Below are 13,478 nucleotides of genomic sequence, written 5' to 3'. Positions count from 1 at the left end.
CACAGTCATAAACACATGTAATCAACCCTGTAAAGTAAACAGCAGCATTTAGAACCATTTTAGAGCCGGGCAAGCACACAGAGACCACACAGAGCCGGGCAAGTAAAAAAACTTTTTTTTTAAAGTATATGTGTAGGCTATATTTGGACCATAAGACGCAGGGACTTTTCCCCCCCACTTCTGGGGGGGAAAAAAGTGTGTCTTATGGTCCGAAAAATACGGTATATATATTTTATTGATTTACAGAGAAGAAGGGAGAGAGATAGAGAGCTAGAAACGTCGATGAGAAACATCGACCAGCTGCCTTTTGCACATGCCCCACCGGGGATGTGCCCGCAACCAGTGTACATGCCCTTGACCGGAATCGAACCCGGGACCTTTCAGTCTGCAGACCGACGCTCTACCGCTGAGCCAAACCGGTTTCGGCCTAATTCCTATTTTTTAATGGCATTAATACCAAACAATTTAATTAAGATCTAGCTAATTTTTCAAAGAGTAGTAAGTTGATGACTCAGGTATGGAAAAAAACTCTTGTAAAAAATTATAAAAGCTCTGGTTGGATGGTTCAGTTTGTTGTTGTGCCATCCTATATACCAAAAGGTCCTGAGTTCGATTGTCAGTCAGGCCATATTCCTAGGTTGCAGTTTTGATCCCTGGTCAGGGTGCATAAAAGAGGCAACAGATTAATGTTTCTCTTTCATATCTATGTCTGTCTATCTTTCTCCAACCCCCTTCCTTTCTCACAATATCGATATATCCTCTGGTGAGGATTAAGTATTATTACACACACACACGAAAGAAGCATTAATTCCTTCCCATAAGATAGTTAAGTTTCAATATTTGAGGGACTTCTGGATAATATGGCTGGCAATGGGCAGACAAGCACGGGAGGCCATTAAAATAATCAATGTCAATGGAATCCAAAAATAATAGAATTTATAGGATTCTGGAAACTAGAGAGTCTATAAATAAAAGAGCCTACTAAATTACAAATGGAAGGTTTGATTCATAGTAAGTTCCCATAGTAAGAAAGACCAGCTTATGAAGATGGTAAGTGAACAAGATACCTGAAGAACCTCACTAATATTATCTAATATGCAGGGGAAAAGTCAGACTATGAGGTAACTCCTTTGAATAGTTTTGAAGATGCTGCATATTTTACCTCTCTCCTTCTTAAATTATACTACAGATTAGTAGATTAAGGAATCAAAACAGTCCTGCTATAATTAAACCTGCTTTATGTGGTTTCCCAAAATTATTTGACACAGAACCTCTTTATCTCAGGTAGCATTTAAGAAGTTAGTGTTCTATGGAATGCTGATGAGAAAAACTGATGTAACTAGTGAACTCTTATAGAATATACTTTCCAAATATGAACGACGAAAAAATTATAAACATTGACTATACCATGAAGAAAAATTAATTCCCTTTTGAAAATCACAATTTTGGACTCCAATACAAAAATAAAATAAAAACAATCTCACAACAATAAAATTCTCTGACCACTTGGAAATTTATAATCATACTTGGATTAAAAAGCTATCCAAACTAAAATTACAGCTTATCTAGTATCTAAAGGGTATAAGAAACACTGTTTATCAAAACTAAGCAGCCGGGACCGGTTTGGCTCAGCATAGAGCGTCAGCCTGTGGACTGAAAGGTCCTGGATTCGATTCCGGTCAAGGACATGTTGGTTGTGGGCACATCCCCAGTGGGGGGTGTGCAAGAGGCGGTTGATTGATGATTCTCTCTCATCGATGTTTCTAACTCTCTATCCCTCTCTCTTCCTCTCTGAAAAATCAATCAAATATATTAAAAAAAAAAAAAAATTAAGCAGATGTGGCCCTACCTGAACTTAAAGGCAATTGTATATCCTCAAACACTTTCCTTTTTCTTTTTTTTAAATGTATTTTATTGTGTTTTTTTTTTCTTTTTCTTTTTTTACAGAGAGCAAGGGAGAGAGATAGTTAGAAACATTGATGAGAGAGTAACATCAATCAGCTGCCTCCTGCATACCCCCTACTGGGGATGTGCCCAAAACCAAGATACATGCTCCTGACAGGAATCGAACCTGGGACCCTTCAGTCCGTAGGCCGATGCTCTATCCACTGAGCCAAACTGGTTAAGGCAACACTTTCATTCTTAAACAAGAACTGCAATATCTGAAGCATGCTTTTGTCACAAGGGAAAAATAAAAAAGGAAATTACATAATATTTTATAAAATAATATAAAAAGAAAATTGATAAATATGTAAACTAAAAATTAGGAAAAAGAATAGAATCCTACACAATAAAAGAGTGATATGCAAATAGACCAAACGCAGAACAACTGAACAACTGAAGTATAATATGCTAATGATATGCTAAGGTTGCTCAACTGCTCGCTATGTTGTGCACTGCCCACCGGGGGCAGATGTTAGCTTGCTGCTGGGGTCCAGCTTATCAGGACTGAGCAAGACAGACCAGAAATACCCTGGAGCCCTCCTATGGTCCCTCCCCAGATGGCCAACCTCCTGCGTCCCTCCCCAGCCCTGATTGTGCACTAGTGGGGTCTCTTGGCCTGGCCTGCAACTTCTCACAATCCGGGACCCCTCGGGGATGTTGGAGAGCCGGATTTAGCCCGATCCTGCAGATCACTTCCCTTGGGAAGGCACCAGACGCAGGGTTGATGGCTGTCGAGTACTGCAGTGGCAGCGTGACTGATTGGGCATGAGCCAGTGGCAGGCACAGTAGGGCTAGGATGAGTGGGAGCAGCAGGTAGGAGCTTCGGCCTGCTGGTTTCAGCCTATTACCTGCAAGCCACTCAGAGAGACCCTACCCATGCACAAATTCGTGCACCAGGCCTCTAACTGATAAACAAACTCAAGAGTTTAAAAAAAAAAAACATCAGTATCCCATACACACTAGTTGACCTAGTCAAATGAAATAACTGACAGGCCCTGGGAAGATAGCTCTGTTGAAACATCATCCTGATGTATACCAAGATTGTGAGTTCAATCCCAGGTAGGGGAACATGCAGGAGTCAAATAATGTATAGATAAATGGGTGGAGCAAAGCAATGTCTGTAATTCATGTAAAGTGCTTAGAATACTGCCAGACATTCAACCACTCAACAAATGTTGGCTACTAGGTACCGTATTTTTCGGACCATAAGACGCACTTTTCCCCCCCCCAGAAGTGGGGGGAAAAAGTCCCTGCGTCTTATGGTCCAAATATAGCCTACACATATACTTTTAAAAAAAAAAGTTTTTTTACTTGCCCGGCTGTGTGGTCTCTGTGTGCTTGCCCGGCTCTAAAATGGTTCTAAATGCTGCTGTTTACTTTACAGGGTTGACTACATGTGTTTATGATTGTGATGTTGGGTTTTAATGCACATAAAATATTTTAGGACACTATTTGTTTCAGAATCTTTTTTTCTTCATTTCCCTTCTCTAAAAACTGGTGTGTCTTATGGTCCGGTGCGTCTTATGGTCCAAAAAATAAGGTATTTTTCTCCACAAATGTAAAAAATCATTTATAAGTATAGCCTGTCTTCTCTCCTACCATATGATGTTCAAAACTTTCTCAGAACTAACTCAGGAGATGAGTTAGTGAAAGTCCAACTATTAATTTCGATTAACCCTTTCTTTAATTGATTTACATGAACAATTAGACAACAATATTTCTGTTCCCCTGCTCCTTGTTATTTATATAAAATCTTATATAAGCTATTATAATTGTTGAAGATTTGATGTGATGAATTCTAGAGTGCTTCCATTTCCCTGAATCTTTTTTCAAGGTAATATTAATCTATTACTGAGGCTCTTTTATTTTTAAATATCATGTCATAATTATTATGGCAGAATGGCACGAAAGAATACTTCTACAGGTTTAAAAACTGAGGTCTTGCCCTAGCCGGTTGGGCTCAGAGGGTAAAGTGTTGGCCTGCGGACCGAAGGGACCCAAGATCAATTCCAGTCAAAGATACATACCGTATTTTTCAGACCATAAGACGCACTTTTCCCCCCCCAGAAGTGGGGGGAAAAAGTCCCTGCGTCTTATGGTCCAAATATAGCCTACACATATACTTTAAAAAAAAAAAGTTTTTTTACTTGCCCGGCTCTGTGTGGTCTCTGTGTGCTTGCCCGGCTCTAAAATGGTTCTAAATGCTGCTGTTTACTTTACAGGGTTGATTACATGTGTTTATGACTGTGATGTTGGGTTTTAATGCACATAAAATATTTTAGGACGCTATTTGTTTCAGAATCTTTTTTTCTTCATTTCCCTTCTCTAAAAACTGGTGCGTCTTATGGTCCGAAAAATACGGTACCTCACTGCGGGCTCCTCCCCACCCCAGGGCTTGTGCAGGAGGCAACCAATCAATGTGTTTCTCTCCCAATACTGCTCCGTCTTTCCCTCTCCCACTACCTAAAAATCAATGGAAAAATATCTTCTAGTGAGGATTAAAACAAAACAAAAAAAAACCAAAAACTGAGGTCCTAAAAAACAAAACAAAAAAACACTGAGGTGCTAAACAGTGCTTCTTGATTGGCTGTGATAATAAACAAATTATATCTCTAAGAATCAGTCCTCTCATGCATAATTTATCTATAAAAAAGAAAACCAGGCCATCACTAAGTTGTGATGGTAATTCATATGTAAGTCACAGAATAAAAAATGAGTTAATACTAGGATATTCTGAAATTGGCATATGTACAATGAGAGATTATATTGTTTAATAACAGTATATTCTTATTCTTCTACTTCTAAGAGATGAGTTTTAAAAAACAGTAAGAACAAAAGTCAATTTTAGCCTGGCTGGTATGGCTCAGCAGTTGAACCAGAAGGTCATGGTTCAATTCCTGTTCAGGGCATATGCCGGGGTTTCGGGCTTGATCCCCAATAGGGGGGCATGCAAGAGGCAGCCAGTCAATGATTCTCATCACTGATGTTTCCATCTCTATCTCCTACTCTTTTCCTCCCTGAAATCAATTTTTAAAAAGTCAGTTAATTTGGAAATAAAAGTCAGGTAGTAAAGAACAAGGGCTAAACTAAATATAGAAGGGAAAAAAGCCCTTGTCTGAAAAAAATGTATGATAACTGATATAAGGCAGTGTCTAGCATCCTAGCAACTTAAATATATAGGAAAAGAAAAACCATGGGTGTCCTATCTCACTGTACTATAGAAAGAAATGTACCATTTGTAAGGTAAAACTGTTTTTGCTTTCAGTGGCAAGATACCACATGAACTATGCTAAACAAATAGTTGAAAATTTGGGTTTTTCTCCCCAAAGAAAGTTAAGTTTTATAAATATGCTTTTACCCTGTTTCCTCGAAAATAAGACAGTGTCTTATATTAATTTTTGCTCCCAAAGATGCGCTAGGTCTTATTTTCAGGGGATGTCTTATTTTTCCATGGAGAATACGGTACACATCTATTGTTAAATGAAAATAAAGGAAATTTATTACCTGTATACGGTACGGTAGTACGGTAGCAGTCAACACAAACCAGACAAACTGTGAATACTACAGTATCAAGAATTTACTCATTTATTCAATGACAATCATGTCATCATCTTCTGGAACATCATCATAACAATTCAATTCCTGAATTTCCTGGGACTCCATTTCTTTCAGAATCAGTGGACCAAATCTCTCATGTTTAGCAATAGCACCGTCTTTAAATGAGTACTTCTTGTCAAGGTAGCCTGCTCGCAGTGCATTTGCAATGCAACTGTCAGTGATTTTCTCCCATGAATTCTTCACCCAAGTCACAACTTCTTGCAGTTTAGGTTCCACAAAATTTCCACACTGATTTCTCTCCATTCTATTTTCAATGCTTTTTCTTTTTGCGCTCATTTCTAGGGGTAAAAAAAAGGAATTGGGGTTTCAAGGTGGGGAGAGGGGGATCACTTCAAATGACAAAGGGGGGATCTAAGGGGGGAATCAAAATCAACTTCAGTCATTAATTTCCATGCGCAAATTATCTTTGAATAGTTTGTTTATTGCAATATCGAGTGTAGAGATAGGCCGTCATTCCTGTGGGAATCATTATCTGGTCTATTTTTCTTTCGTGAAGAAATGTCTTCATGTCTTTAGCACAGTGAGTGCTGGCTGCATCCCAGACTAGCAGACCTCTTTGGCTCCCTCGCATAACAAGCGGCAGCATTAAATCAACCCACTTCCTTATGACTGCTTGTGTGGCCCAGGCTTTTTCAGTTTCAAGAATAAAAACACCCAAAACACGTTCAATCTTTTCCTTCTTGCCCTTAGAAATGATTAAAGGTGGAATTTTAGTGCCATCCAGACGAATTGCCAAAATACAGGAAACACGTGCACTTTGGTAAGCAGTGGAGGGGATGTACACTAAGGAGGCACCCCGCTGTTCAATTGTTGTTTGAGATGATTGGCCCATAAACACTGCAATTTCATCCATAGCAATCATGTTGGAAAGATTGTATTTAGAGAAGTCAGCATCATCAATAAAGGACTTGAATGCAAGTGCTCGCTTAATAACTTGAGTATCTTCCAACCTAAACAATGTTGTAGATCTTCTTAAAAACAGTTCATTTTGCTGAAGGAAATTATCCAGCCAGTGTTGTGATGCTTTGAAGTCTTCGGGGACTATGTCAAACTGTGGTGCCATTGCAAGGGCAAATTCTTGAATCTGAGCCCTATTCACAACCAAAGCCTTTGCTCTCCTGTCAACAACCCATTCACAGATCAGGTCTTCCAGCTTGGAAAATAATGGCTGCTGACCTGATCCACACTTGCGCTTCTTAGCATTTCCCTTGTCCACTTGTTCAATGAGGTTACCGTACTCTGCTCGCCATTTTTGGACCAATCGGATACTCAACATCTTCTCTTTGCAGAAAGCAGTAAGATTTTGGCCCCAAGAGTCTTCCACAATTCCTTTCTTGTACTCCACAGAGTAGCTTTTTCTTTTTGCGCTCATTTCTAGGGGTAAAAAAAAGGAATTGGGGTATCAAGGTGGGGGGAGGGGGATCACTTAAAATGACACAGGGGGGTTCAGAGGGGGGAATCAAAATGGCACAGGAGAATCAGAGGGGGGATTACCATTTTAGTAACCCCTTTTGATCCTCCTGTGTCATTTTGGTTGCCCTCTCTGATCCTCCTGTGTCATTTTAAGTGATCCCCCTCCCCCCACCTCTGTGCCACTGAACACCTTCACCAGATATCCCCCCTACCCCTTTATCAAACATTTACCCCTGGGGCCTGCCTGGGGACTGTCACTGGGCTTGCTGGGACCTGGATCTGGGCTGAAGCAGGGTTTGCCACTGAGAACTTCAGTCATCATGAGGGTGGCCGTGAGCATCAGGTAGTGTCACCAGAGACAGACCAGCACTCACCACCTTTGCCTCGTCCTATCTGCTCTAATCCTCCTGTTCTTCTACACGCATCTGGGAAAGTCTCCTCCTCTCTCCTGCCCCGCGCTCACTGCTCACTCCTCCGCTCTGCCTCCACACAGCAGTGACGTCAGGACTCCACGTAACATCACTGGTTGCTAGACGCCAGTCGGGGAAGCCTGAGCGACCAGTTTACAGTAAATCAATTTTTATTCTGAGACAGAGCCTGGGGGGCCTTATTTTCAGGGGGATGCCTTATATTTCACTCAGAAGGAAACCTGTAAGTAGGTCTTATTTTCAGAGGATGTTTTATTTTCGGGGAAACAAGGTAGATTAAATGATGGAACTTCTTAATTAAATATATATTCAGTCACTTGGCCCAAATATTTTGATGAGGAAACAAAATTATAAAATTTAGCACCCATAAAATGCTTTGCCCCCAAACCATTCCAGTTTCATAGAGAAAAGATATATGTAAATTATTTTTCATATATTTACTAAGACAATTATTTTAATAATTCTATCTATGTTCTATCTTGATATTTCTAAGATTACACTCCTAGAAACCATTTAAGTTTAAGTCTACTTTTCAAATTGTGAGAAAAATGCAAATTGTTTTGATAATGGTAGAATTGTTATTTCCTTGAAATAGCAAATTAGAAGAACTAGTACTGAAAACTTGAAGTTCAGGGCAGTTAAGTATCTTGAATCAGGTCTCCAAATAACAGTCTGGTTTATGTTACCATGGCAGCACTTCCTTTGACTGGATCTGTTCATGAACTATCAGTAACAAGTGATAAAACTATGCATTTGCTAATCTGTTTTAAAGTCTACAGGAAAAAGGAACTTATTTTTAACTAACTCACTTCTTAAAAACTATGTTTCTTCATTATTGTGCTTAGATGATAGAACACAAATAAAGAGCTTCAGAAGTTAAGAATTGTTTTTAACTAAATTTACATAGAACAAGATAAATCTTTTGTGCAATGGAAACAGGAAATGTGTATTATTTCAAACACTATTATGCATTTGGAACCGCTAAGGTTTTTGGACTTATTTGGTAGAGAAGGATGAAGGTTCTGAAGAAATGACCCAAATTTTAAAAAGATTTATCTTAATGGAAGTTGTAAATAATAGACAGGGAGAAGAGGCAGTGTTCATTATTCTTGAGATGTTTTTAAGTACTTGCCCCATACATTTTAGTAGAGTTCTTCCTCTTGACTACCTTTTGAATGGTTTTCAGAACCATTGATTTAAAAAGAATTAACAAATTAAAAATGATATTCATATCTCTTGCTTATAGCATGAACTTTTATAGTAGCATAATTTCCACCTCCCTGGGATTCAGTTATTGAAATACGTCATCGTCATGCAAATGTAAATTGTACTAAACCAGGTAAAATGTCAAATTTCATATTTCTCAGCTAAAATCCCAATTATAATATTTTAGTTTGGCTTTATAAAAATGTAAAAAGTAGATAAAATGCTTGTATGCTAATATTTAAAACATAAAAACAAAAACAGAACCACCACAAAAAAACCATGTCTAACTTTTCTAATTTTAAAATCCCAAGGCAGAAAAACACCATGCCAAGATTTTTAGACCTGCTTTTTGAGGGTAGTAACTATGCTATGAATGATAGGGGAATCTATCCAACCAGCTATACCAATTGGTTGGGTATCATTACCACTTTGTAGCCTGAGCTGGACATTGCTATCTTGCCTTTTTATTTTTAAATTAATCCTCATCTGAGGATATATTTTTATTGATTTTTAGGGAGAGTGGAAGGGAGAGAGAAACAATGATATAATAGAAACATCAATTGGCTGTCTCCCGCATGCGCCCTAACCAGGGATTGAATCCTAAACTTAAGTATGTGCCCTGACCCGGAAACGAATTCACAACCTTTTTTGGTGTACAGACAACACTCCACCCATCTGAGCCATCTGGCCAGGGCCATCTTGCCTTCTTTTTTGGATTATCATTTCTAGTTAATGACCAGTCATCAGGGCATGTGAGCCCTGGTGTCCCAGAAGAGGGGAGTAGGGAGATTAAGAGCAAGCTTGGAAGACACCCTGCATTCTCACTGCACCCGCCCCCCCGCTCCAGGTATCCAGCAAGAGGTCAGTGGGTCTCAGACGCCTGCAATGTTCTGTGATGCTCTCTGGTGGTCAGTGCACATCATAGTGAGTGGTTGAACTCCAGATCCAAAGACTGCCCAAGGGGACAATTTGTATACTAGGCTTTTATTATATAAGGATTGAATTAAGAGTCCCTTATATATACAGGTGTGCTGATGACTGTAAACATCTCATCAACTTCACATTTGATGTTGCTAGCTTGAAACTGGCCATGACAGAAACATTTGTATCATGAATATCTGCAAAAGCTACATCCCCACCCCCAACCAACTATAAACATTTACCACTAGCACACCACTGCTTATATATTTTGACTCTAATCTTTTGCCTCAATGAATTCTTCTTAGCAAATCATTTCCAAGTTTTCTGCAACATTTGACACTATTGCTCATACACACTTAACTGCCTTGGTTTCCATTTCACCCTTCTTTTCTTAGATTCTTCTACTGAAAATCAATGGTGACTTACACATTTAGAGTTTTAATTCTACAACATCACCACTATTCCTGTAGCTTATTTCTATTGTAAATATCTAGTAGACAGTTCAACTTTTATGTCCCACCATAAGTGTAAACACAAACTAGAAAAGAATTAAGTGATATAATTAAAAACTAAACTCTAACGAAGCACATGGGAAAAGACTTACCCACAATTTCCAACACTCTATGTCACCTGAAAGGAAAGTTAGACTGGGGCTGGGGGAATCGTCTTCTAAGATGGCTCACTCACATGGCTAATGACATAGGGTCTCATTTCCTTGCCACATGAGCCTCTCCCTAGGGCCACTTAGTGTCTTTAGGATATGGCAGCTGGCTTCCCCCATAGAACAAGTTATGCAAGAGCCCAAATGGAAGCCATGTTTTTTCTGATCTAGTCCCTGAAAAGACAAAATCCCTCATTTCCATAATATCCTTTTGGTTACACAAGTCAACCCTATTCGGTATTGGAGTAGACTCTAGAAAGCGGGGCTCATTTGGGGGCTATCTCAGAGGCTAACTATGACAGAGATTGATCCTTTAAAATTATTGAGGCTTTTTTAATGGCCTAATACATAGTTGGCCTTTGTAAATATTCCATGTATATAGTACAGAAATGAGACAGAAATTTGTTACATGGCAATAAGTAACCAATGCAGGCAATGTGCCATGTGTCATTAGAAGAACAGAAAATCTGCTCATGCCCAGATCCCCCAATGACACAAAGCACAAATATGCTACACTGAGAAAAGAAATGGTCACTCACTCACTTGTACATAAGACATTCCACTGCTATTAGCCAGTTTACCTACCATAATGAGAATAAGCAGGAAGCTTACGTGAGCTCCAGAGCAATGCTGTTCAGTACAACTTTCTACAATAACAGAAATATTCTATATCTATGCTATCCAATATATCAACCACTAGCCACATGTAGATAGTTGGCTAGTGATGAATGCAGCTCTAGACTCCACTCTGAAAAAATGGGAGAAACTGTCTGCTCCTGGAGGAGGCATGAAAAAATCCACTCATGAGTCAGAAGCATTCGTAGGCCTGCTAAGACTAAAATGGGAACAGAAGAACTAAAAAACCCACCTTAAAAAGCCTTGCACTGCCCTAGCTGTTTTGACTCAGTGAATAGAAAGATCTGGGGTTCGATTCCAGTCAAGGGCACATCTCCAGATTACAGGCTGGATCCACACTAAGGGGCGTACAGGAGGCAGCTAACAAATGATTCTTATCATTGATGTTTTTCTCTCTCCTTTCCTCTCTGAAATCAATAAAAAATATATATATTTTTTAAAAAGGCACAGTTAAGCCGGGACCGGTTTGGCTCAGTGGATAGAGCGTCGGCCTGCGGACTGAAAGGTCCCGGGTTCGATTCCAGGCAAGGGCATGTACCTTGGTTGCGGGCACATCCCCAGTAGGGGGTGTGCAAGAGGCAGCTGATCGATGACTCTCTCATCGATGTTTCTAACTCTCTCTCTCTCTCTTCCTCTCTGTGAAAAATCAATAAAATATATTTAAAAAAAAAAGGCATAGTTAACTGTCATTTTTTTTTTTAAAAAAAGCCATGCACCAAGTAATAATAACAATCTATAGCTATGGGAGGGGCAAGAGCATGAAAAGAAATGTCCAAACTCCCCTCTGGCCCCCAAATGTGGCACAAGCTGAAAGATGAAGAAACACTGAGAAAAATCATCTGATACTCCAGTTCTCACACATAGTATTGGCAGTCCATCCCTATAGGAATCTGAAGCCTTTGGTATGCTACAACCACAAAACCCAATCCCAGTTCAATCATTAACTAGATTGACCAATACCTGTTCACACTAACAACCTAACAAAAGTAGAGGCATAATCTTACTTCTGGGCAGAAATATTATTTACCTCAGTCTCTACCTATCTCTTACACTGAAATTTAATCCAAAATTATGAAACACACACAAAAAACAGGAGACAAAACAGTCAACAGAGATGGACCAGATATTGAAATTATAGGACAGATACCACAACTATGACTAATATATTTATAGATCTAGTAGAAAATTTTAGCAGAGAGATGGAGAATATTTTTAAAGGTAAATATAAATGCTAGAAATAAAAAATATGACAAATTATTTGTCAGGCTTATCAGCAGAATGAACACAACAGAGGAAAAAGTGAACCTGTATAAAGTGCAATAAAAATTATCCAAACTGAAATAAAAAGGAAAAAACAGAAAAAGGGGCACAGCAACTAAGAGGTGAGACAATAGCAAATGGTCTAACATATATTTACTTAGAGCCTCAGAAGTAGAAAATGAGCCAAAAGAAATATTTTAAGAGACATTGAGCAAAATTTTTCTAAACGTAATGAAAGAAAACAAACCACAGACCCAAGAACCTCTGAAAAACCAAAGCAGGAAAAATAAAAACACAACTAAGTATATCATAGGCAAACTACTGAAAAGTAGTGATAAAGAAAAGAATCCTAGAGGGTAAATAACTGGAGTGGGTGCCACCACATCTCTTGGAGAGGCACTGCTGGGGCACAAAGGCTCTGCCAGGCACTGATTTTGATGGGTTCTAGCAACAGGGAGGACAGGATGGAGATGTGGGACTGACGGCCAGCTGGAAACAGGACTTCTATAAAGACAAATATCTGGAAGGCTGTGGTCCAAGGCCATTTTTGCTGGCTATCAACAGGGTCTCCAGAACCAGAGGGAGCACACAGCTCTTTTTAAAATTGAAGGTGTTTATGCTTAAGAAGAAACAGAATTCTATCTAGGCAAGAGATGTGTTTATGTGTACAAAGCAAAGAACAACACAGTGACTCCTAGTGGAAAACCAAACAAACTAAGTAATCTGGGGAAAGGTAGCTCGTGCTCATGGAACCTCTGGAACAGTTCGTGCTAAATTCCGAAGCAACCTTCTTGCTAAGGCTACCGTGTAATTGCTGTACCCCTCAAGGAAACTTACTGAAAATAAATAAAATGGATTTGTTTTTTTGAGGGGGGTGGGGGGAGGGGAAGGAGAATCCTAAAGACAGACAGCTAAAAAAGAAACATAATAGAGGAACAAAGATAAGAAGGCAGTAGACTTCTCATTAGAAACTATGCAAGCCACAAGACAAGAGAACATCTTTAAAGTACAGTAGTTTCCCCTTATCTGTGGTTTTACTTTCCACAGTTTCAGTTACTTGCAGTTAACTGCAGTCCAAAAATATTCAATTTCCCCAACCATTGATATCTGCTCTTGACATCAAATATAGAGATTGTCATGGTTCAAAGATCCAGGATCACCTAAAGCAGGTGATCCTTCTCTGATGTATGGTCAGAAGGTCAACAGTATCCTAGCGCTAAGTCACAATGCCTACACCATTTATCTCACTTCATCTAATCCCGTAGGCATTTCATTCACAAAATAAGGGTGATTTCAGTAGAGTAAGATATTTCAAGAGAGAAAGAAAGGCCATACTCAGATAACTTTTATTATAATATATTGTTGCAACTGTTCTATTTTATTATCATTGT

The 13,478-nt window shown here is 39.1% G+C and overlaps 1 protein-coding gene across 4 annotated transcripts in view; it reads right to left on the bottom strand.

Annotated features, from left to right (window-relative positions):
* Nucleotides 1–13,478, bottom strand: part of FOXN2 (forkhead box N2) — a 56,085-nt gene that overhangs the window by 19,375 nt on the left and 23,232 nt on the right. The window lies entirely within an intron of this gene.

Source organism: Pipistrellus kuhlii, unplaced genomic scaffold (assembly GCF_014108245.1).
Source record: "Pipistrellus kuhlii isolate mPipKuh1 unplaced genomic scaffold, mPipKuh1.p scaffold_m20_p_13, whole genome shotgun sequence".
Lineage (NCBI taxonomy): Eukaryota > Metazoa > Chordata > Mammalia > Chiroptera > Vespertilionidae > Pipistrellus > Pipistrellus kuhlii.
This window is presented reverse-complemented; position numbering and strand designations above follow the sequence as displayed.